Source organism: Thalassophryne amazonica, chromosome 12 (assembly GCF_902500255.1).
Source record: "Thalassophryne amazonica chromosome 12, fThaAma1.1, whole genome shotgun sequence".
Classification (NCBI taxonomy): domain Eukaryota; kingdom Metazoa; phylum Chordata; class Actinopteri; order Batrachoidiformes; family Batrachoididae; genus Thalassophryne; species Thalassophryne amazonica.
Window position 1 is genome coordinate 67,214,538 of NC_047114.1, and position 27,590 is coordinate 67,242,127.

Below are 27,590 nucleotides of genomic sequence, written 5' to 3' on the forward strand. Positions count from 1 at the left end.
GAGTTTGCATGTTCTCCCCATGTTTGCATGAGTTTTCTCTGGGCACTACGGTTTCCTCCCACAATCAAAAACATGATTATTTCGGGTCTACTCCTTTCTCTGCTCATGACCAAGGCAATGTCTCTACACCTGATTTGGTCCATGAGTGCCGGACTGTGACTTCCAACTGCTCCTAGTGGTTGGATTGTGTCTAATTGTATTGAGGATAGGTAAAATGCAGAGGACAGTTTCATTGTATGTATATGTACAATAATAAAAGCACCTTCTTCTTAAAATTAGATTGTTGTTTGAGTGTGAATGTTTGGACTTCCAAAAGCAGTCCTCACACTCATCTTCAACCGCTTACTCCAATTAAGGGTTACGGGGGGCTAGAGCCTATCCCAGCAGTCATAGAGCATGAGGCAGGGTACACCTAGGACAGGATGCCAGTCTGTCACAGGGCCCAAAAGAAGTCCTCTTTGTTTAAATGACTGATGACTACAGGATGCAACCCCCCCCCCCACCACCACCACCACCACCAAAAAAAAAAAAAAGAAAAAATGCTTCAAGGACTGCATTAAATGGACCCTGACAGCCTCTGACATAAACCCCGATGACTGGCAGAGGATTGTGGAGGATAGGAATCCCTTGAGGGCTGCTTGCCTAAGCTGTGTCATGCAGATGACAAGAGACATTGATGAAAACATTGGGAACAGCAGAAATCCACAGCAAAAAACTCTCATTATTACATGCCCCCACTGACCGGGGTCTTTTTTTCTTTCACCTCAGCCATCCTCACTGATTCAATCACGGAACATCTCCTTCACTCCAAGATAGCCAATGATGAATTTTTGGACATTTCCCATTAGATTTTGCATTATACCGCACACTGATGACGAAAAATCAAAATATCAAATTCTACATTTTCACTACACCATCGTACAACCTCCAGCCCATCCTCCATCAGCTTGAGAAGGCAGCAGAAGGCAGCATGAACGGTTTACAAGGCTTCTGTTGAACCTTGAAATGTGAACATCAAACGAGTGGAGATCGTAGGAGTGCTGGAGACAGGTTCAAGGAGAACCGGATCCTGGCTGGTCAGCTCACTGTTCCACACTTCAGTCTGCCTCTTCAGCTTTTGAAGTCTTTTTAGTCACCTGGGGATACATTCCTGAAAGAGATGAAGCTGTCGATAAGCATTTTGTGTGTGTGTGTGTGTGTCTGTGTGTGTATTTCACATCATAAAGAACTCAGTGTGCTGAGGAGGATAATAATCTCTGAGATATACAGACTGTATATCTGAATGTGGCTTTAGTACTGGACCCAGCATTTGGCAGTCATGAAGGATGCAGACTGCAAAACTTTGAACTTGTCAGGAAATCTCAAACTCTCAAACAAACGAAGACAACTTTCTCATTGAGTGCGTGACTCACGGACTCTGGGGTGTGACTGCTATAGAGGTAAACAACACATTTTTATTCACAAACACATCTCAGCGGAGCTGTGCAGACGTGCGTCTCTACCCTCTGACTGTGTACCCGCGTGGCTCCGATGTAAGCTGCAAACAAGCTCAAAAGGTGCTTATGATCTATACGTAGAAGTGAGGCAGGTAGTAAACGTGAACTTTGACAAAGCCTTCTTTTTTTGAATGCATTTTGTTTTCAACCACCAACCATGATCATGCACACACATCACGTGAGAACTAAAGGGAACAATTTGTTGAGGTAATAAAGGGAGATTGACCCTAAGTGCCAGGCAGAAGGGCAAATCAAAATTTACAGATGAGATATGAATTTGGAGATTTTTTTGTGTATGTGTTGCACTGACGAGCATGTGCTCAGTGGTGTGTTGCTGCATCACTAATGCACTCTATGAGCTTCCAGATAGGTAGACAGATACTTTATTAATTCCAAGGCGAAATTCCAGTTGTGTTTTTTGTGGTGTGATCTCTTTTTTTGTAGTAACCAAACCACAATCTGCCTTTGAAACAAACTTGTTAAAATTTCCTTGAAATGAGATGTGCCACTTGGGCTTTTCAAGATACAACAGAACAAAGTCATTTCAGAAAAAAAAAGTCAATAGTGGTGCAGCTTAGCTAAAATTTCCATAAACATGTGCATTTTGTGATAAAAGCATGGAATTTGGCATACATACTCTAAATAAACTGTTTACTTTCAGATATGGAACCATCCTGGAGCTGACCTCTAATGAGCTACAGGAATCAATAAATAATTATAGATGGGTCAAAATTTTAAAATGTTCCAATCATGTTGAAAACTACACAACATTATTTGTCCGATCATAATGATTCCAAGAAGATATAGTTTGGACTATCTATGACTGAATTCCATGGAGTTATGGGGTAAAAGCAGCAAAAATGGTGACAAAGGTCAGTTTCAGTTTGTACAAGGGTCAAAGTTAAAGTTGCTCCAATTTTGTTTAAAAAATGATGCAAATTATTGGTTAATATCATTTTAAAAAGGAATAGTTTGCGCCATCTATCATGCTTAGGTATCATGTTACAGGGTAACGTGATACGTCCTAGAATCCAATAGACGTCAACCTTGTTTGACCTTTACTTTGGAGACCAAGCATTCAACACAGTAAAAACTATTCCATTTATTAATCCTTTTGTTTCAACCAATAATTTGCATCACTTTTATCAAAATTGGAGCAACTTTAACTTTTGACAGCTGTACAAACCATTTTTGCTGTTTTTACATAATTCCAGAATATTCACTAATATATAGTCGAAACTATTCATTTTTTGAATCGTTATTATAAGACAAATAATGCGGTATAGTTTTCAACATGATTGGAGCATTTTAAAATTTTGACCCATGTGTAATTCTTTATTTACCCTTGTAGCTCATTAGAGGTCAGCTCTTGGATGTCTCCATATCTGAAAATAAACATTATAATAAATATTATATGTGTGCCAAATTTGATGCTTTTATCACAGAATGCACAATTGTTTCGCTGTGCTGCCCATTACAAGTCTGGGAGCGTATAGTGGTGTCCCATGGAACTGCCTTGGGACTTGAAAGGCAACCACCCAAACAGACAAAAGTAGTCTTATTTTAAATGTTTGTAAGTTCAAGTGTGTTTTACTTACAACCCTGAAACACAAAAATTGGGATACAGTAGTGTTCAGAATAATAGTAGTGCTATGTGAATAAAAAGATTAATCCAGGTTTTGACTATACAACCCCTGGCAAAAATTATGGAATCACTGGCCTCGGATGATGTTCATTGAGTTGTTTAATTTTGTAGAAAAAAAGCAGATCACAGACATGACACAAAACTAAAGTCATTTCAAATGGCAACTTTCTGGCTTTAAGAAACACTATAAGAAATCAAGAAAAAAAGATTGTGACAGTCAGTAATGGTTACTTTTTTAGACCAAGCAGAGGAAAAAAATATGGAATCACTCAATTCTGAGGAATAAATTATGGAATCACCCTGTAAATTTTCATCCCCCAAACTAACACCTGCATCAAATCAGATCTGCTGGTTGACATTGACCCTATGCCATGACATTGACCCTATGTGTCTTTTTGCAAGGAATGTTTTCACAATTTTTGCTCTATGGCAAGATGCATTATCATCTTGAAAAATGATTTAATCATCCGCAAACATCCTTTCAATTGTCCAAAATATCAACGTAAACTTGTGCATTTATTGATGATGTAATGACAGCCATCTCCCCAGTGCCTTTACCTGACATGCAGCCCCATATCATCAATGACTGTGGAAATTTACATGTTCTCTTCAGGCAGTCATCTTTATAAATCTCATTGGAGCGACACCAAACAAAAGTTCCAGCATCATCACCTTGCCCAATGCAGATTCGAGATTCATCACTGACTATGACTTTCATCCAGTCATCCACAGTCCACGATTGCTTTTCCTTAGCCCATTGTAACCTTGTTTTTTTTCTGTTTAGGTGTTAATGATGGCTTTTGTTTAGCTTTTCTGTATGTAAATCCAATTTCCTTTAGGCGGTTTCTTACAGTTCGGTCACAGACGTTGACTTCAGTTTCCTCCCATTCGTTCCTCATTTGTTTTGTTGTGCATTTTTCGATTTTTGAGACATATTGCTTTAAGTTTTCTGTTTTGACGCTTTGATGTCTTCCTTGGTCTACCAGTATGTTTGCCTTTAACAACCTTCCCATGTTGTTTGTATTTGGTCCAGAGTTTAGACACAGCTGACTGTGAACAACCAACATCTTTTGCAACATTGTGTGATGATTTACCCTCTTTTAAGAGTTTGATAATCCTCTCCTTTGTTTCAATTGACATCTCTAGTGTTGGAGCCATGATTCATGTCAGTCCACTTGGTGCAACAGCTCTCCAAGGTGTGATCACTCCTTTTTTAGATGCAGACTAATGAGCAGATCTGATATGATGCAGGTGTTAGTTTTGGGGATGAAAATTTACAGGGTGATTCCATAATTTTTTCCTCAGAATTGAGTGATTCCATATTTTTTCCTCTGCTTGGTCTAAAAAAGTAACTGTTACTGACTGCCACAATCTTTTTTCTTGATTTCTTATAGTGTTTCTTAAGCCAGAAAGTTGCCATTTGAAATGACTTTAGTTTTGTGTCATGTCTGTGATCTGCTTTTTTTCTACAAAATTAAACAACTGAATGAACATCCTCCGAGGCCGGTGATTCCATAATTTTTGCCAGGGGTTGTATTTCTTATTGTTACATGGGAAACAAGGTACCAGTAGATTCAGTAGATTCTCACAAATCCAACAAGACCAAGCATTCATGATATGCACACTCTTAAGGCTATGAAATTGGGCTATTAGTAAAAAAAAGTAGAAAAGGGGGTGTTCACAATAATAGTAGTGTGGCATTCAGTCAGTGAGTTCGTCAATTTTGTGTCTACAGGTCCCCTATTTAAGCCTGGTCCCCTCTTTGAAAGCCTGAGGAAAATGGGACGTTCAAGACATTGTTCAGAAGAACAGCGTAGTTTGATTAAAAAGTTGATTGGAGAGGGGAAAACGTATACGCAGGTGCAAAAAATTATAGGCTGTTCATCTACAATGATCTCCAATGCTTTAAAATGGACAAAAAACCAGAGACGTGTGGAAGAAAACGGAAAACAACCATCAAAATGGATAGAGGAATAACCAGAATGGCAAAGGCTCACCTATTGATCAGCTCCAGGATGATCAAAGACAGTCTGGAGTTACCTGTAAGTGCTGTGACAGTTAGACGATGCCTATGTGAAGCTAATTTATTTGCAAGAATCCCCTGCAAAGTCCCTCTGTTAAATAAAAGACATGTGCAGAAGAGGTTACAATTTGCCAAAGAACACATCAACTGGCCTAAAGAGAAATGGAGGAATATTTTGTGGACTGATGAGAGTAAAATTGTTCTTTTTGGGTCCAAGAGCAGCAGACATTTTGTGAGATGACCCCCAAACTCTGAATTCAAGCCACAGTTCACAGTGAAGACAGTGAAGCATGGTGGTGCAAGCATCATAATATGCGCATGTTTCTCTTACTATGGTGTTGGGCCTATATATCGCATACCAGGTATCATGGATCAGTTTGGATATGTCAAAATACTTGAAGAGGTCATGTTGCCTTATGCTGAAGAGGACATGCCCTTGAAATGAGTGTTTCAACAAGACAATGACCCAAAGCACACTAGTAAATGAGCAAAATCTTGGTTCCAAACCAACAAAATGAATGCCTTGCAGATGTGAAGAAATCATGAAAAACTGTGGTTATACAACTAAATACTAGTTTAGTGATTCACAGGATTGCTAAAAAAGCAGTTTGAACATAGTTTGAACGCAGTTTGTAGCATCAACAGCAGATGCTACTATTATTGTGAACACCCCCTTTTCTACTTTTTTTTTACTAATAGCCCAATTTCATAGCCTTAAGAGTGTGCATATCATGAATGCTTGGTCTTGTTGGATTTGTGAGAATCTACTGAATCTACTGGTACCTTGTTTCCCATGTAACAATAAGAAATATACTCAAAACCTGGATTAATCTTTATAGTCACATAGCACTACTATTATTCTGAACACTACTGTATATGGAAATGCAAAGAAATAAAGAAATAAAGCAGTTATCCTTACATTTACTTTGACTTCTGTTTTATTACAGACAGTATTCATCCATTTACATCCATTTAAGGCCTGCAACACAATCCAAAAAAGTTGGGACAGGTTCTTCTACATATTGGAATAAAATCATCACTTGTACTGCCAGTTTTCAGACACAAGTCAGGGGATGGATACATGAACATTTCAAAGACACTGATTATGTAGGCAATTCTCAACAATTAGTGACCAAGTTAGGGAGGCCACCATGACACCCATGGCAGCCTTGAATGAACTATAGGCTTCTATTGATGTGAATGAAGAAACTGGGAATGGTGTAACAATGGTACAGTGCTTTGTGAATGTTGTCTTAATTGTGCTTTATAATAAATAATATTATAATTGTTATTAGTATTATTAGTAGTAATAGTGGCAGCAACAGCAATATTTTATTTTTATGCTTAAAATTTATGAACTTATTTACGCTAAATTACAAATTGAATCAAACTTTGGGCACCACAGTGGCTTTGTGGTTAGCACTGTGGCCTCGCAGCAAGAAGGTCCTGCACTCTAAAAATGGAACGGTTGAAAAATTGATGTAACAATTTGCACAGATTTTCTAAGTTATTTCAACTTAGTTATTTCAACATTCAACTGAGTTAATGCCACAAGACTTATCTCATTAAGTTGAAATAACTGAAAAAAGGCTCTGCAAATTGTTACATCACTTTTTCTTGTTTAGACAGACATTTTGGGATCGCTTCCCACCTGGCCCTTTCTGTGTGGAGGGTGCATGCACTCACAGAAATATTTAACCCTAACTTTTAAGATTTATGTAATTTTATTACATGACAAATTCCCATTTACTTTTTTTTAGATAATTTAATACAAACCTACCAAATAAACCTTACATGATGCATATTCATTACTGAAATAAATCCTATTTACTTGAAATGCATAATCCTCAGCTTTATAGATTTAGTATTAATAAAATATAATTACTCTAAATCAATAATAATGACAGTATTTATTTAAAATACATAACGTATATTGTTTGAATTGCATAATAATTATGTTACCTATACAAGATAAATGGCATAAGTAACATAATTATTTCTATCTAACAACACTCAATAAGCATTTGGGAACTGAGGACACTAATTGTTGAAGCTTTGTAGGTGGAATTTTTTCCCATTCCTGCTTGATGTACAACTTCAGTTGTTCAACAGTCCGGGCTCTCCGTTGTCGTATTTTGCGCTTCATAATGCGACACACATTTTCAATAGGCGACAGGTCTGGATTGCAAGCAGGCCAGTCTAGTACCCGCACTCTTTTACTATGAAGCCACACTGTTGTAACATGTGCAGAATGTGGCTTGGCATTGTCTTGCTAAAATAAGCAGGGACGTCCCTGAAAAAGACTGCTTGGATGGCAGCATGTGTTGCTCCAAAACCTGGATGTACTTTTCAGCATTGATGGTGCCATCACAAATGTGTAAGTTGCCCATGCCATGGGCACTAACATAGCCCCATACCATCACAGATGCTGGCTTTTGAACTTTGCACTGGTAACAATCCGGATGGTCTTTTTCCTCTTTTGTCCGGAGGACATGAAGTCCGTGATTTCCAAAAACAATTTAAAATGTGGACTCATCAGACCACAGCACACCTTTCCACTTTGTGTCTGTCCATTTCAAATGAGCTCGGCCCCAGAGAAGGCAGCAGCGTTTCTAGATGCTGTTGGTGTATGGCTTTCGCTTTGGATGGTAGAGTTTTAACTTGCACTTGTAGATGTAGCGACAAACTGTGTTAACTGACAGTGGTTTCCTGAAGTGTTCCTGAGCCCACACAGTAAGATCCTTTACACAGTGATGTCAGATTTTAAAGCAGTGCCGCCTGAGGGGTCGAAGGTCACGGGCATTCAATGTTGGTTTTTGGCCTTGCCGCTTACATGTAGAAAGTTCTCCAGATTCTCTGAATCTTCTGATTATATTATGGACAGTAGATGATGGAATCCCTAAATTCCTTGCAATTGAACATTGAGAAACTGTTCTTAAACTGTTGGACTATTTTTTCAGTGGTAAACATACTGTCCCAGCTTTTTGAAACGTGTTGCAGGCATCCATTTCAAAATGAGCAAAAATTTGCACAAAAACAATAAAGTTTACCAGTTTGAACATTAAATATCTTGTCTTTGTGGTGTATTCAATTGAATATAGGTTGAAGAGGATTTGCAAATCATTCATTCATTTAAATTTATTTCATTATTTTAAAAGAAAAACAGAAAAGCAAAACTGACAAAACATCACAAAACCATTGAATGAAAAGGAGCAGTTTAGATATTTGCATATCATTGTATTCTGTTTTTATTTTCATTTTACACAACGTCCCAACTTAATTGGAATTGGGGTTGTACTATTGTGAGGTAATTACTCATCAATTGTAAGATCACTCACTCTCACACACTCATCTTCAACCGCTTACTCCAATTAAGGGTCATGGGGTGCTGGAGCCTATTCCAGCAGTCAAAAGGTGGAAGGTGGGGTTAGCGCTGCGTGGTTTAGCCGGTTTAATCGTGACATGGTATAATTTTGGCTGACAGTAGAGATTTGGACTCCACCGACTAATTGCAATAATAGCTGCAGAGTGTTTGATCCAGCAAAACTCCTCTGTAAAGCGGCTGTGTGTGTGTGTGTGTGTGTGTGTGTGTGTGTGTGTGTGTGTGTGTGTGTGTGTGTGTGTGTGTGTGTGTGTGTGTGTGTGTGTGTGTGTGTGTGAACCAGTTTGCTGCGGCGGAGAGGGGTGTTCTGACCTGAGGTGATTGACTCTCACTGCTGTTCATGTAAGTTTGTGAGACGCCTGTTCTGTCGCTGATATTTGCAAAGCTGTTGTTTATTTATTTTAGCTGATACACCAATAGGCCAATGATAGGCCAATCTCCAACCTTCCTTTTCTCTCAAAAATTCTTGAAAGGGTAGTTGTAAAACAGCTAACTGATCATCTGCAGAGGAATGGTCTATTTGAAGAGTTTCAGTCAGGTTTTAGAATTCATCATAGTACAGAAACAGCATTAGTGAAGGTTACAAATGATCTTATGGCCTCGGACAGTGGACTCATCTCTGTGCTTGTTCTGTTAGACCTCAGTGCTGCTTTTGATACTGTTGACCATAAAATTTTATTACAGAGATTAGAGCATGCCATAGGTATTAAAGGCACTGCGCTGCGGTGGTTTGAATCATATTTATCTAATAGATTACAATTTGTTCATGTAAATGGGGAATCTTCTTCACAGACTAAAGTTAATTATGGAGATCCACAAGGTTCTGTGCTAGGACCAATTTTATTCACTTTATACATGCTTCCCTTAGGCAGTATTATTAGACGGTATTGCTTAAATTTTCATTGTTACGCAGATGATACCCAGCTTTATCTATCCATGAAGCCAGAGGACACACACCAATTAGCTAAACTGCAGGATTGTCTTACAGACATAAAGACATGGATGACCTCTAATTTCCTGCTTTTAAACTCAGATAAAACTGAAGTTATTGTACTTGGCCCCACAAATCTTAGAAACATGGTGTCTAACCAGATCCTTACTCTGGATGGCATTACCCTGACCTCTAGTAATACTGTGAGAAATCTTGGAGTCATTTTTGATCAGGATATGTCATTCAAAGCGCATATTAAACAAATATGTAGGACTGCTTTTTTGCATTTACGCAATATCTCTAAAATTAGAAAGGTCTTGTCTCAGAGTGATGCTGAAAAACTAATTCATGCATTTATTTCCTCTAGGCTGGACTATTGTAATTCATTATTATCAGGTTGTCCTAAAAGTTCCCTAAAAAGCCTTCAGTTAATTCAAAATGCTGCAGCTAGAGTACTAACGGGGACTAGAAGGAGAGAGCATATCTCACCCATATTGGCCTCTCTTCATTGGCTTCCTGTTAATTCTAGAATAGAATTTAAAATTCTTCTTCTTACTTATAAGGTTTTGAATAATCAGGTCCCATCTTATCTTAGGGACCTCGTAGTACCATATCACCCCAATAGAGCGCTTCGCTCTCAGACTGCAGGCTTACTTGTAGTTCCTAGGGTTTATAAGAGTAGAATGGGAGGCAGAGCCTTCAGCTTTCAGGCTCCTCTCCTGTGGAACCAGCTCCCAATTCAGATCAGGGAGACAGACACCCTCTCTACTTTTAAGATTAGGCTTAAAACTTTCCTTTTTGCTAAAGCTTATAGTTAGGGCTGGATCAGGTGACCCTGAACCATCCCTTAGTTATGCTGCTATAGACTTAGACTGCTGGGGGGTTCCCATGATGCACTGTTTCTTTCTCTTTTTGCTCTGTATGCACCACTCTGCATTTAATCATTAGTGATCGATCTCTGCTCCCCTCCACAGCATGTCTTTTTCCTGGTTCTCTCCCTCAGCCCCAACCAGTCCCAGCAGAAGACTGCCCCTCCCTGAGCCTGGTTCTGCTGGAGGTTTCTTCCTGTTAAAAGGGAGTTTTTCCTTCCCACTGTAGCCAAGTGCTTGCTCACAGGGGGTCGTTTTGACCGTTGGGGTTTTACATAATTATTGTATGGCCTTGCCTTCCAATATAAAGCGCCTTGGGGCAACTGTTTGTTGTGATTTGGCGCTATATAAAAAAAAAATTGATTGATTGATTGATTGATACACAGGGGGGGTTGGACACTCCGTCATGATCTGAATCAAACATTTGAGAAAGCGTTACATTTAATAACGCAAGGATTTTTTTTAACAAGAGCAAAAAGGCTAAATCAGCCAGGATGAGACGATTTACCCAGACTAATTTCAAATAAAGTAAATTAAGTATGTTTATTTTATTTTATTTATTTTTTTTTCGGTGGTTTCGTGTTGAGTTTTGTAAATAAGGAAACATGCCAGTCACTGTCCTGAAAGCGCTTCATGTATTCAGAGCGGAAGTGTCATGTTGTGTTCAAGAGATGAAACTTCAGCCTCTGAACCAACAGTAAATAAATGTTATTTAATTCTTTCAGCAAAACATCAAATCTAGGCTCGCATCATAGATGTACCTTCCGGCAAATTGTATCTGTAATTTTGAGATCTGCACAATAAATGTTTTCAAAATTACATTTTATCTGTTTTTGTTTTTTGTTGTTGATTTTATTTATTTATATTGATCAATTTACCTTTACTGAGGGACCCATTCAGAAACACATTGTGATTTTTACACTTAGGTTTATATCACGATATGAATTTTAGGTCATATCGCCCACCCCTAGATGAGGTACATCATGGACGGGATGCCAGTCTATCGCAGGGCCACATATAGACAAATAAAGACATACAAACCTGCACACATACCTACGGACAATTTAAAGTTTCCAATTCCACCTAACCTGCATGTTTTTGGATGTGGGAGGAAGCACCCAGGGGGAACCCACGCAAATACAGAGAGAACATGCAAACTCAGCACAGAAAGGCCACAGGTGGGAATCGATACCATGACCTTCTTGCTGTGAGGCCACTGTGCTGCCCTAATTACAAGATGCACTGGCAAATAATTTCTACATTTTTTGCTCCAATGCCACGTACAGCTCTGTGCATATCCTGCCTTATTTACTGTGTGTCCTTTTACAGCACGGTGTGTGTGCAATATACTGCACAGCATTTCAGCATTGATATGCACATTTGCTTTCATGTACGTATGTAAAAAACTGAAAAAATAATTTTTAGTTATCATTGTGACAATACATTGCTAAAACCTAAAACATGGTATGGCAACATTTGCAGAGAGATATGAGTGTAAATATACAGGTAAGGATGCGTTTGAACACTTGGAGGACACACACACACACACACACACACACACACACACACACACACACACACACACACACACACACACACACACACACACACACACACTCAGACAACACGCTTGCTGTTATCATCTGACTGTCTGTAATGGTTATGGGATTAGAAGAGGCATATTTACCCATCTTATTCTGCTTCTGCAGTGCTGTCGAACACAAATATGCTCACATCCAACAGATGTAAAGATGTCCTTATCTTCAATATTATCTCTTATTTCTCCTCCTGCATTCAACGTACATTTATTTTCTTCCTTAGCTCCCTAAGCTTAGGCGTGCTGCTGCTCCTCTGTTTGGTCCTTTTAAGTCTCACTCAGTAATATTTTCATTTATTCTCCACTACAGTCTTGCCATCTTTTCTGTGACAAGCCATTAAATTAATTCTCCCCTCACTTCTTTTCCCTGAAATTTCATTGCTGTCTAATCAAGGCCACGCCATCTTCTCATAGTATTTGGCCTCATCCTTTCCTCCTCCTCGTGTTCTTCCATTCTATTTTCTTCCCTGTCATCTTGTCTTATTTTGGCGTTAGCTGCTGCTGTATCCCATCCCGTCCTGTCCCATCCACTCGGCTCTGCACTCCTCCTTCTCCTCATCACCACTGTGTCTTAGACTCAAATCTTGTTCTTGAAAATCCAGTCAACCTTTGCCATCTGCATGATTATGCGCAGCACGACTGAATGGTTCCAGTGAAATCATTCTACAGGAACATGATGTTCTGGCTCAAAATAGCCCACAGAGTAACAAAACAACTCATAGTCCCTCTCCACTTTGACAATAGTGAACTTTATGTCAGGGTTGGGATGACTAATAGAAGTCGTTAGTCGACTAGTCGGGTACCATTAGTCATCGACTAATCAACTAGTCGGCGACTAAATTTGACATTGGATGAATTAAGCAAATTTTGAATATTCATGGTGAAACTCAAATGTGACATTTATTTTAAGAAATATGAGCACAAAATCACAAATACAAAAAAAAACAAAAAACAAAACAGCATTAGCATGAAGACACTACCTGCATTCATTTACTAGGCATAGGCTACCTGTTTTAGCTGACTAATTCATCTGCCAAGGTTCACACACTTTCTTCACTGAGTGAAGGGAGTGATGGCAGCTCCAGCAGGTCTATTCTTTTAAGGGCTAAATGAACTCAATAAATGGCTTTCGACTAGTCGACTAAAAAAACAGTCGACTAGTCGGATCTTAGCTAGTCATAGTTGACTATTACGATGAGTTCTGCCATCCCTACTTTATATCCAGATATTTCATCCAGTTATTGGAAGCACGGTGGCTTTGCACTGTTGCCTGACAACAAGAAGGTCATGGGATCAATTCCCACCTGTGGCCTTTCTGTGAGGAGTTTGCATGTTCTCCCTGTGTTTGTGTGGGTTTCCTCTGGGTACTCCAGTTTCCTCCCACATTTAAAGACATGCAAGTTAGGTGAATTGGAAACTTTATAATTATCCAGGTCTCCCTTGTAAAAGAGATTTTGATCTCAGTGGGACTTACCCGGTTAAATAAAGGTTAAATTAAATTTCAATGCTGATTAGTAACTAAAGCCACTGCCTTGTAAGTATCTGCTCTTTTTTGTGATGATTCTTTTATTCTAAGTTCTGGTACTTCATGGATCAAATTCTTTATGAAACTACGTAGAACAGTTTTGACAATGTAATTTGATATGCCCGGTATTACGTGACAGTTTCATTAAATATTTTATTTTTCCTGACACCTGGATTATCACTAGTCTGACAGATTTCTTTATTTTTCATTAAAAAAGATGAGATTTTAATGACGGGCATTCCAGTGATACTGCTCTACTGTGAGCAGCAGAAATTCTGCAATCAACAGGAACTGACAACATTATTCAGCTGGATCAGTCCATAGCCTTTGACAGTGTCAACCACCAGATTATTCTAGCTACACTCTAAGCATTAGTGTATTAGTGACTGTTGTCAGCTCATTTGAGTGACCACTCTACAGCATATCCTGGAGAAGTGCAGATGTTTAGTGCACGCTGTTTGATCCCTGGAGTACCTCAAGTGCTAGCATTTGGACCATACTTTTTTAAGTACTCAGCAATACTACATGCAGGAATGAAGACACTAAAGGCTATGGAAGTAGTATGACATTTGACCCCAAATTCCTTGACCCCTCTCACAAATCACTGACATCTACATGACCTTGCTAGGGCAAGTCTGGAATCCACCTAAATGCGTTTGGTCTACAGTGGGTTGAAAATCAAATTCCTTGTACTTTGTCAACATGAATTATTAAAGGGCAGTTTTGGGGTCCACTTTCATTGGCATATCAAGGGTAGAAATAAGATAAAGGACCTGGGAGGAGTAGTCCAATAAACACCTTTGGCAAATTCACCCTTGATGCACAGTAAATTTTGCAGAGTAAAATATACTCTGCCAGGATAACATTTGGTCCCAGTCCAAATAGAGTTGAATACACTCTATTATAGAGTGAAATCAACTCTACCGTCTTGTCAAATCACATTTTTCTACCCCTGTAAGAGTCACTCACAGCATGATAGAGATGATTTTACACTCTGATAGAACTGATTTAGCACTGTGATAGAGTGTATCTAACTCTGTTTGGACTGGGAACAAATGTTATCCTGGCAGAGTAAATTTTACGCTGGAAAATTTACTGTGTGGGCATTTCTAGGAACACATTTCCATATGTGTGTCAAGTTTGGAGGAAATCAGAGTAGAAAATGTTTGGCTGTAAATGGAAAGAAAGTTGTCCATTTTCAAAAAGTCTCCAGATTAATACAGACAGTGTCAGTGTCAGAGTGACCCAAAGTCTCAGGTTGGACTCCTCTCTGAAGTCTCTCAGTGGTAGAGTGCCCAACTCAACTTGACGTGACACTTCATAAGCAGTTCTAAAGAACATGCTGAAGATACAACTGTTCTCCATGCAACTTTGCGAGCATATTGTGACACATTTTTCACCCACCGATGCATTTTCTCGCAATATTGTGTAGACAAATCATACAGCAATGCATTTTTTACATCCTGATGCTGAACATAGAAGATTATGTACACAGTGAAATCACCAGTGTAAAACTAACACTGACAGTGTTAAATTAATACGGCCAGTGTACATATTGTCCTACTCTGGTCAGAGTGTGACCATATGTTCACTGTCAGTGTTAATTTAACACTGGTGATTTTACTGTGTAGGAATTATGGAGTCTTCAAAGTCAAAACAAAAAAGTCAAGGCCATCAAAACTAACTAGAGCACACTGGGATCTCACTTCAGTGTTTTCTTTTGCTCAAGGCGAAAACAAGTTTCTGAACATGCCTACAGCAAAATCAGAATACTTAGTGTACAAGCACAGATCGAGCATTCTTGCCATGTCCACTTTTAGACAGCTGGACAATTAAAGGGAGGTCACATAGTCCAAGAAACGTTGTTTAGTATGCCTGTCATAGAAACAACTAGAGGGCACTTGGACAGTGAATGGCTCCACAAAGGCTAATGGTTCACTCTTACAGGGATCAGTATCTGGTTTGGTTTGCACTACAATTCAAATGTGTGTTCGTACCTCCCTCACCAAACCAAAATATCTCTTTTGAAACAAACCACACAGGATTGGTATGAAAATACAGTAAGGGTCATGCAAAACTGAAAGATTGAGCCATTTTTTTAACACGATAAAGAAAGTTTTTGCCTCAAAATAAAAATCAGCCGGTGGTTTCATCCTAAAAAAAAAGGAAAGAGATGAACATTAAGACATTTTTTGAGATACTGAAATACAATACAAACAAACAAATAGCAAAACGTCCTGCTCAGAATCACTGGCACCTCGATATTTTAAGCATAACATATAAAATATACTCAGAAATAAAGCCAAATGAACCCATTTTAGATATCACAATATTTAATAAAATGTCCAAAGGTATTTAACAAAAAAAAAAGCTATGATGTTCCAGTTACACTTTTTTGTCCGCTGTTCAAAATCTTTTGAGTATCTGCCGTTACCGAGTCTTGATCCGATACTTCTGTTTTCCTAGATAATACACTTGTACAGGGGACATTGCAGGCACATTCAAACCAAAGTATAGGATTGATAATCCTCCAGTGCACCAATACATGACAAGTTTTGTGCAGTTTTGAGTGAAAAACGTTTGCCCTTTAACCCCCAATAATCTTGACCCCAGTGATTGAGTTTTAGCAATTTTGGCCTCACCTGGGCACTGTCAGAACTCACCTCAATATGTCTGCCATGTGTGATGCAAATTAGAGTTAAAAAAAAAAATCTAAATTTCGGTTTTCAACCCAAATGACCTTGACCTTCACCAAAAAGAAACATTTTAAGGGCAATTCTGATGATGACTGTCATCTGCGTATCAGATTTGTTGGTTGTCATCCATAGGAACTGAGAGAAGTAGAAGAACAGAAAGACAAACATTAATTATATCACAATGATTAAATATTCTGATTATACAAAAGTAGTTCCTTTGCATTTATTTCAAAATATATTTTCAAGACCTGTGTTTAAAATATAGGGGGCACCAATAATTGTGACCATGACTGTGCATTTTGTCAGTCCAACCCAATATGCCATGTGGACTAAACAGTCTACTCCTATCTGAGCACTGGTATTAGGGTGCAGATTGACATACAGGTTGTTTCCTCAGAAGACCTAACCCAGCAATACAGTGGCTTATCTTTTCTCTAACTTCTCCAGCATGCACACACAGGTAAAAAAAAAAAAACACAACCAGTAGTGCAGCAGATAACTGAAACAATCGTGCAAGCGGTAATACAACCACCAAAGTTGGAACAAATACTCCTTAGACATTACTCTTTTGGAAAAAAAAAAAAACAAAAAAACAACTGGCCACTTGACTTTTCAATAGGCGGCCAGGTAGGGGTCAATTGAAGAATTACACAGGGGTCAAAATTAAAAATGCTCAAATAATTTTGAAAACTACACAATATTATTTATCTGATCGTAAAGATTCCAAAAAGGTAGGAGTTATGGGGTAAAAACAGCAAAAATGGTGACAAAGGTCAGTTTCAGTTTGTACAGGGGTCAAAAGTTAAAGTTCCTTCAATTTTGGTAAAAAAGTGATGCAAATTATTGGTTGAGCTAATAGGATTAATAAATGGAATAGTTTTGATTGTGTTGAATGTTTGGTCTCCAAAGTAAAGGTCAAACAAGGTCAACGTCCATTGGATTCTATGACATGTGACATATGTTACCCCGTAACATGATAACTAAGCATGATACATGGTGCAAACTATTCCTTTTAAAAACCCTGTTAACTCAACTAATAGTTTGCATCATTTTTTACCAAAACTGGAGCAACTTTAACTTTGGCCTCTGTATAAACTGAAACTGACCTTTGTCACCATTTTTGCTTCTGTGTAGCCTCTCAGTTGTCCAGGTGGTTTCCATAGTAGAGAAACTTGAATCTTCGACTGGACTGGGTTGCTTGATGCGAGGCCGTTTTGCTTCAAATCGCAGAAGCTTCCTCAGCTAAAATTCTTGCTCTGGTAGTCTGACTTCTGTCTTGACTCTTGTAGAGAAGAATAAACAGAAGCCACAAAAGCTGGAGTTTTAAACCTAACCAGACCCCTCCTACCGAGAGGCAGACTGACATAGGCTGGTGACTAAACAATAGCTCTAATTAGCACCTATTGTGCTCTAGTTAGCACCTTGAGACAGAAATTAGTTCACCCTAAGGACAGGATCCCTAGTTACAAACAGAGCATGTAGTATATTCTATCAGATGTCAGGAAAACTGTAACGAACACTACATAGGTGAGACTAAGCAACCTTTACACAAAAGGCTATAACAGCACCGTAGAGAGGGCGCCAGTGGACCTCAGTCTGCAGTTCATTTCCACCTTAAAGACACTAACCACACGTTTGAGGACAAGGAAGTTAAAATCTTAGCCAGAGAGAAGAAATGGTTTGAGAGAGGGGTCAAGGAGGCATTCTATGTGAAACAGTTGAAACCCACCCTTAACCGGGGAGGCGGTCTGAGACACGCTTTGTCCCCTGTTTACAATGGGGTACTCAGGTCAAAGCAGTTTCAGTCTTTTGTTCATGGTAATGAGTCATTCATGTCATCAGGAGAGTTGTCAAGGGAGCCATCAGGAGAGGGTCCGTCCCATCATTAGGAGGGACAGCTGCCCTGTCATTAGGAGGGTGCTAACTAGAGCACAATAGGTGCTAATTAGAGCTATTGTTTAGTCACTAGCCTATAGCAGTCTGCCTCTCGGTAGGAGGGGTCTGGTTAGGTTTAAAACTCCAGCTTTTGTGGCTTCTGTTTATTCTTCACTACAAGAGTCAAGACAGAAGTCAGACTACCAGAGCAAGAATTTTAGCTGAGGAAGCTTCTACGATTTGAAGCGAAACATCCTCGTGTCAAGCAACCCAGTCCAGTCGAAGATTCAAGCTTCTCTACCACCATTTTTGCTGTTTTTACCCCATAACTCCTGATCATTCAGTCATAGATAGTCCAAACTATACCTTTTTGGAAACTTTACAATCAGACAAATAATGTGGTGTAGTTGTAAAAATGATTTGAGCATTTTTAATTTTGACGCCTGTGTAATTCTTCAATTGACCCCTACCTGGCCACCTATTGAAAATTCAAGTGGTCAGTCGGTTTTTTCAAAAGAGTAATGTCTAAGGAGTATTTGTGCCAACTTTGGTGCTTGTATCATCATTTGCACGATTTTGTTCAAAATATTCTCTTAGCTGCTGTACTACAGTGCACATTCGTACTTAAGCATTTTCCCTTTGACGTACATTCATATATGTGTGCATATAGTGTTGTACTTACAAACACATATACGCAAACATATGCACAACTGTGTGTCTGCAAATACACAGTGCCTCCAGACTCCCTTGGTTCTCTTATCCTCTATGTTGTAACATAGTGAGGGGTAGCCTTGGATAGCGTGTTTGATGTCCAACATTCTGCGAGATTAAAAACAATCCACAACAATAACAGCAGAAGCCACAACAGCTCCAGCATATGGCGATTAACTCTAAAAAGCATTCATGCATCAAAAGGAAAAATAGATTTCTATCATTATTATCAACACTATGTAGCTGCTTCAGAGGCTCATTTTAGAAAATATCATTTCCATTGGACAGACTGGGCTAAGTGATGGGCTGGGAAAATCAGGTAATGGGATGTCACAAATGTAATGCATAGAGAATACATAGAGTTCCATGCAAGGGTAAACAAATATAAAGAAAAAAGCTGCTGCTAATGATTGTCAATGTTGCAGAACAAAACAAAGATAAGGTTGAGTTTTGACAGCACTGTCAAGTTAGACAACGCCCACACTGTCTTGTTTGGCAAATTGCTGTATGTTAGTAAGACACAATGCAACAAATATGTGAGATTAAAGCTTTGTTTTCTGCCCGAATGTGAGGGCAAGTGCCTTGTCTGCTGCACAGCAAAACCGACTATAATTTATGAGTCTGGGATCAGACTGCGGAGATTCTAGTTTCCATTTCATTTGATATTAACGTTGTTATGTTTCCTCGCCTGCGGGATGCACAAAATCTAACCTAATCCTGGCTATCAATTTGACAAGCTAAACTTTCCAGTAATCAATATGTAAAGTGAGTGGGTTCGGTTCAAAGAGTGCAGGAAGTAACATTCTGAATGGAGTGTGCAGGGAATGCAATTGACTACCTCTCCGGGAATGGACAAATTATGCTCAAACAATAATGTTGCAGTCAATATCTGGATCGCTGCCTCTAAGCACCTTAAGGTTTCACAGTGGATATGATTCTGCAGGCTCACATTACTGTGGTCTAATAAGCAAAGTGTCAGAGAGGTCAGCCCCTGAGTTATGATTATTACCACCACAGGCGAGCACAGACTGAGAGTTAGGGTGTGAAGCATGTCTCACGCACCCCTCAGCTGTCACACGGACCCTTCAGAAAGCAATCCCGTACTGACGGACAGGTGTAAGTAATGACTCGGGTTCAGAGGCCACGAGTCAACATAAGCACACAGGCCAGGCACAGCTGTATCCAACCTCTGATATACAATCCAGGCAAGAATTAGGCAAGAATTCCTACCCTGTAGTGAAAACAGCATTAGACAATTAAATAGGCTCATTAAGAGCAACAGACTTTTTTTTATCCAAAATGATTTATTTATACGTCAGACTCTTAATTAAAATCTGCTATGGCATTATAAGTGTTTTATTTTGACTGAGACCACATTTGGATCTGTCCTATCTACATTTTAAATATGCTGTTAATTTTTTTCAGTCTTTCAAAAACAAATTGCATTATTATTATTATTATTATTATTATTATTATTATTATTATTATTATTATTATGCATTTTATTTAGAGGTACCATTCAACACACTCAAGAGAATCCCTTCAAGCAGTCACCTACTGCCAATTTTTGGGGCCAATTCTTGTCAAAATTTCAAAATTGAAGAAATCAGGCCAGATTTTTTTTTAAAATAGTAAGCAAAATTTGTATTTCCTACAATATGATACGTGTTTACACATGGGTGTAACTGAATATTGGCAAATACAGTTGAAAATGTACATTACACTATTTTAACTGTCTTCTGCTGAAGTGCACCACATGCTTTATATGGGTTTCATGTTGAGGAGGATCATAAGGAGGCTTCTGCTCAGAGAGCGATAGGATCCATTTACTACTTACTGTACACAATTGTCCATTTTCATTTGCTTTTACATGAGATTAACCACAACCTGCATCAATTAAATCAGATTATTCATGCCATCACGTCACAAATTCTTTAAAAATATTTAAAATCTTCCCAATCACTTAGTGTTCTACAACAATACAATATAATTACCACCAATTAAACATGATTTCATGCCCCGGTATCGGATTGCTTTTTGCACCATAAATGTGCATGATCAGGTATCAAAACTGACAATGGAAGACTGTACTTGCAAACACAATAAATGCTACAAAATCAAGAAATAAACAGCAACAGCAAACGAAAACAAGTTTTAAAACAACAAAGCATAATGAATTAAGGACAGCCATTTTGATCTAGGTTATACACAATAAAAACATTCTAAAAGACTGGCTTTGATATGTGATTTAAATGTGGGCAGATACTCATTGTTTCAGATGTAGTAGAGAATTCCACGGATGGAGGCACCATAACATACGGTCCTACACTGCTCTGAGCACACCTAATGCCACCAGATCTCATAAGAACTGGAGTTGTATAAGAAACAGCATCAGGTGTAAAACTTGGGCCACATTCCTCAATGGTGCTAGATCCATTACTGTGACCGTGAGAATTTCCAGTCAGCCAAAAGAAGAATAAGATGAAACAAGAAGACAATCAGCCTGTAAATTGTGATCATTACTCATCAAACAAATCTTCTGCTGGTCTTCTGTCAAATTCCAGTAAAATACTTTTTAAAAGAAAGTGTTATCAGAAGTGATGTCATCAGGGAGTGAGGGAGGTATGCTTTAGCCTGGAGGTTATCATGTCCTGTAGTTGCATGTATCTCAGGATGTGTTGTGAAAGTGAAATGACACGGACCCACAACAGGGGGCGTAAATGAACGGACAATGGAAATGCCAAAATATAACAATTTAATGTTGTGAAATGTGCACAACGGAATACAGATGCTGCTTTTAGATAACAGTTAATTAAATCACAGGTGGCGTAGAAGAGCCGGGCCCCAGACGGCTTCCACTGCCAACGGAGACCTGCAACACACTGGAGTCCCCAGGTGGCCACTGCCTCCAGCTGTCAGATCAGATATGCAGGGGCTGGGGAACGCCGGCGGTCTGCATGGGCCTTGCCCCTCGCCCGGGCCTTTAGCAGGGCAGAGCGGGCTGCGCGCCACACCTGACGGCACCTCCGTAGGTGGGCCTGGACCGAGGGCACACCGACCTCTCCCTCCACAATTGGGAACAATGGGGGCTGGTACCCCAAGCACACTTCAAACGGGGAGAGGCCGGTAGCAGAGGACACTTGGCTGTTATGAGCGTACTCGATCCAGGCCAGATGGTTGCTCCAGGCCGTCGAGTGCGTGGAGGTCATGCAGCGGAGGGCCTGCTCCAGTTCCTGGTTCGCCCACTCTGCCTATCCATTTGTTTGGGGATGGTACCCGGACAAGAGGCTCATGGTGGCCCCCAGTTCCCTGCAGAAACTCCTCCAGACTTGTGATGAGAACTGAGGACCACGGTCTGAGGTGATGTCGTTCGGGATCCCATGCAGACGTACAACATGGTGGACCAAGAGGTCTGCTGTCTCCTGGGCCATCGGGAGCTTTGGGAGGGCCACGAAGTGGGCCGCCTTGGAGAACCGGTCCACTATTGTGAGGATGGTCGTCATGCCCTGGGACGGCGGGAGGCCCGTGACGAAGTCGAGGCCGATGTGGGACCATGGGCGATGAGGCACAGGCAACAGCTGGAGGAGTCCTTGTCCTTTTCTATGATCTGCCTTGCCCCTGGCGCAGGTGGTACAGGCCTGGACATACTCCCGGATGTCGGCTTCTATTGACGCCCACCAGAAGCGCTGCTGGACCACTGCCACGGTTCTTCGCACCCCTGGGTGGCAGGAGAGCTTAGAACCGTGACATAAGTCCAGGACTGCAGCCCTGGCCTCTGGTGGGACGTACAGTTTGTCCTTTGCACCAGTTCCCGTGTCCGGGTTCCGTGCCAGGGCCTCCTGGATGGTCTTCTCCATGTCCCAGGTGAGGGTGGCCACGATAGTGGACTCGGGTATAATGGTGTCCGGTGGATCTGACAGCTCTGTCCCGACTTCCTCCTCGTGCACCCGGGACAGTGTATTGGACCGTTGCTTGCTTCCGGGGCGGTATGTGATCTGGAAGTCAAAATGACCAATGAACAGTGACCAGCTGGCTTGCCTGGGGTTCAGACGCTTGGCGGTCCGGATGAATTCCAGGTTCCGATGGTCCGTGAAAACCGTAAATGGCACCGCAGCTCCCTCCAACAGGTGTCTCCTCTCCTCAAGGCCCTCTTTCACCGCCAGGAGTTCCAGATTGCCGACGTCATAGTTCCTTTCAGCCGGGGTCAACCTGCGGGAAAAATAGGCACAAGCGTGGAGGACCTTATCGGACTCCCTGCTCTGGGACAGCACGGCTCCTATCCCTGAGTCAGAGGCATCCACTTCAACTATGAACTGGCGGTTAGGATCGGGCTGCACCAGAACTGGTACAGTCGAGAACCGGCGTTTCAACTCCCTAAACACGGCTTTGCACCAATCCGACCAGGTGAAGGGGACTTTAGTGGAGGTTAGGGCCGTCAGAGGGCTAACCACCTGGCTATAGCCCTTTATGAACCTCCGATAGAAATTTGCAAAGCCGAGGAACAGCTGCAGTTTCCTACGGCTTGTTGGTTGGGGCCAATCTCTCACCGCTGCAACCTTGGCTGGATCAGGGGCGATGGAGTTGGAGGAGATTATGAACCCCAGGAAGGACAAAGAAGTGTGGTGGAACTCACACTTCTCGCCCTTCACAAACAGCCGGTTCTCCAATAACCGCTGCAGGACCTGACGTACATGCATGACATGGGACTCAGGATCCAGGGAGAAGATGAAAATATCATCCAGGTATACAAAGATGAACCAATGCAGGAAGTCCCGCAAGATGTTATTTACCAAGGCTTGGAACGTCGCGGGCGCATTTGTGAGGCCGAACGACATGATCAGGTACTCAAAGTGACCTAACGGGGTGTTGAATGCCGTCTTCCACTCATCTCCCTTCCGGATCCGAACCAGGTGATATGCATTTCTAAGATCCAACTTTGTGAAGATTTGGGCTCCATGCAAGGGCGTGAACACTGAATCTAACAGAGGTAACGGGTATCGGTTGCGAACCGTGATTTCGTTCAGCCCTCTGTAGTCAATGCATGGACGGAGTCCGCCGTCTTTCTTGCCCACAAAAAAGAAACCAGCACCCATCGGGGAGGTGGAGTTCCAGATCAGCCCAGCAACTAAAGAGTCCCGGATGTAGGTCTCCATTGATTCGCGCTCAGGACGTGAGAGGTTGTACAGCCTGCTGGATGGGTACTCAACGCCCGGGATCAAATCAATGGCACAATCGTACGGATGATGCCAGATCTTTGCTGAAAATGTCAGCGAGATCGTGGTACTCAGCTGGCACCACCGCCAGATTGGGGGGGACTTGAACCTCCTCTTTAGTGGTCACACCGGGTGGAACCGAGGATCCCAAACACTCCCGGTGGCAGGTTTCGCTCCACTGAGTCACAACCCCAAATCAAATCAAATCAAATCAATTTCATTTATATAGCGCCAAATCACTACAAACAGTTGCCCCAAGGCACTTCATATTGCAAGGCAAAGCCATACAATAATTACAGAAAAACCCCAACTGTCAAAACGACCCCATGTGAGCAAGCACTTGGTGACAGTGGGAAGGAAAAACTCCCTTTTAACAGGAAGAAACCTCCAGCAGAACCAGGCTCAGGGAGGGGCAGTCCTCTGCTGGGACTGGTTGGGGCTGAGGGAGAGAACCAGGAAAAAGACATGCTGTGGAGGGGAGCAGAGATCAGTCACTAATGATTAAATGCAGAGTGGTGCATACACAGCAAAAAGAGAAAGAAACACTCAGTGCATCATGGGAACCCCCCAGCAGTCTAAGTCTATAGCAGCATAACTAAGGGATGGTTCAGGGTCACCTGATCCAGCCCTAACTAAACACCGATTGTGTTTAACCATCCATGGAAAGCCCAAAATAACTCGGGAGGTAGAAGGTGTTACAAAAAACACAATCTCCTCCCTGTGATTCCCAGACACAACCAATGTTATGGGCTGTGTCTGGTGTGTGATTAGTGGAAGAAGGGTCCCATCTAGTGCCTGTACCTTCAATGGTGAAGGAAGGGCCACTAGAGGGAGCCCTACTTCCTTTGCCCATCTGCTGTCCAGCAGATTCCCTTCCGACCCCATGTCTACCAGTGCTGGGGCGTGAAGGGTTAGATCTCCACTCAGGATCGTAACTGGGATTCGTGCAGATTTATGTGCACGCCCCAAGTGCATGTTGTGACCCACCCTGAGTGTTGTTGTTTTGACCGTTTGGGGCAGTTTTTCTGCGTGTGCTCGATTGAGCTGCAGTGAAAACACTCCCCACGGGCCAGCGTCCTTTGTCTGTGATCTGATTTTCTTTTGGCCCTGCTCGTTTCCATAGCAACGTCAGCAGGGGGAGCTGTCGTCATGTGGAGTGCTCTGGCTTTGGAGCGTGGGGAAGGCGGCGCCTTTTCATACCCGGAAGGAAGAGGGACGGCTAGTACCTGACCACGCCCTTTGTCTCGCTCCCGTCGATGTTCTGCTATTCAGTTGTCTAACCGTATTACCAGGTCGATAAGCCCATCCAAATCCCGCAGTTCGTCCTTTGTCAACAGGTGCTCCTTAAGGACCAGAGACAGTCCGTTTACAAAGGCAGCGCGGAGTACTATAGTATTCCAGCTAGCTCTCGCTGCCGCAATGCGGAAGTCGACTGCATACTCGGCTGCGCTCCGACGCCCCTGTCTTATCGACAGCAGCACACTTGAAGCAGTCTCGCCTCTGTTACGGTGATCAAACACCTGTCGGAACTCCCTCACAAACTCAGTGTATGCTGATAGAAGCCGTGAGTTCTGTTCCCAGAGAGCCACAGCCCAGGCGCATGCCTCACCTCGAAGCAAATTCACGACATAAGCCACCCGGCTGGAGTCCGATGCGTACATAACGGGACGTTGTGCAAAGACGAGCGAAGTCTGCGCACGTCTCGACAGAACCTCCGTACAGTTCCGGAGGGCTTATGTATGCTTCAGGGGACGGGGGGGGGGTTGGGTTCGTTGAACAACCACTGGAGTATCTGTATTCGGCACCAGGTCAGCAGGAGGAGGCGCTGCAGCCACGCCCTGCATGTGCGCTTCCACCTGCGCGGTGAGAGCCTCCATCCTCCGACTGAGTATGACGTTCTGCTCGGTCACTGGCTGATGTCCCTCAGGATCCATGACGTTTGGCCGAGAAATCCTGTTGTGAAAGTGAAATGACACAGACCCACAACAGGGGGCGTAAATGAACGGACAATGGAAATGCCAAAATATAACAATTTAATATTGTGAAATGTGCACAACGGAATACAGATGCTGCTTTTAGATAACAGTTAATTAAATCACAGGTGGCGTGTGGGCAGGCTCGAGGATAGGAGACGCCTGTCCAGAGAAGAGCCGGGCCCCACACGGCTTCCACTGCCAACGGAGACCTGCAACACACTGGAGCCACCAAGTCCTGAGTCCCCAGGTGGCCACTGCCTCCAGCTGTCAGATCTGGTACTGCTGGCGGGAGGAAGAAACAGGTTATGGTGGGCGTGCGAACACCCAGCAAACAGTCAGCAATATCACAGTTCCTTCCTGAGTGAAAAGTCCTCCACTCCCAGGTAGCAGGAAAACTGAGTACGTGCAGTGCCTAATGTAATACTTAGGAAATTGAGGAGTGGTAACGCCAGCTCCTCCAAATTCCCACTAAACCAGCTCCAAGCTGCAAGTATACAGAAGGTTACGACTGCAAAGAGTTCAGAAGTAAATATGTGCGAACGGCACAGAAACGGCTGAGAGGTTTACCTGTCGGGTAAGCTGATTTCTCAGCAGGGAGGTGGAGTTGCTGCCCGGCTTTTATGGGATGGTTGGATGATGAATAGACGAGTGACAGCTGTCACTACCGGTGTTGTTCCTGGGAGGCGGCTGCGCCCTCTGGTGCCTGAAGCCCGCCGTTCAGGCAGGGCGCCCTCTGGTGTTGGGCCAGCAGTACCTCTTCTTCAGCGGCCCACACAACAGGATGTTGGTGTCGTAAAACATTGCATTAGGGTATATTTTATCCTGAATAAAGGTATGCTTCCATAGATACACACTTGTGGCCAGTTTGTTGTGAAATAGAAACTGACACTTGTCGCAAATAGGACTGGACAATATGACAAAAAATATTTTCCCCATGTTGATATTTATCATGATATAAGTCCCTTCAGCTACTCCTGTTTTGTCACTCAGGTTGCCACAGCAGATCTGAGATGGATCTGCATGAGGATTCGGCACAAATTTTACACCAGATGCCCTTCTTGATGCAAATCCACATTATGTGAGAGATCAGCCTGCAGGCCCTCTGCAGCTGACAGCAGCTGAACCTTCCTGTGGTGGTGTTGCTGGAGATCGTAAGTGGAGAGGACATTAGGAAGGGAGGCAGGGTTTGGAATGCGATGCCAAGTCCCAATGGACTTAGTTGTCATTCGGCATTGCATTTCTCCTTTCATAACCTTGAATGACGCCTTGGATGTGGATGTAGCGGGATAAGGAGGTACAATGGAGAAGGGGTTTTATACAGGCTTCATGTAATTTTTGAATTTCATCAAAGTTGCGATGCCAGTACTCACCCCATTCTATTCCCTTGTTCCTTTTACCACTCTGACACGTGACAATGACACCTGCCACAGGTGTCTGATATGGAACAATTAGAATTTTCAGTTGTGATGACTGAGGCACTGAATACACATTATTGAGAATTAAATCTGTGCTAATGCATAAAAAAGAGCAAGACTTACCATTCTAAGAAACATGTTTCTGGCCCTGTTCTAATGCTTTGGCATTAGTGGCTGAGGTGAAAGAGTGTCACTGAGAAAACGGCTGAGGGGGACATTCCACTGGTTGCCTATCT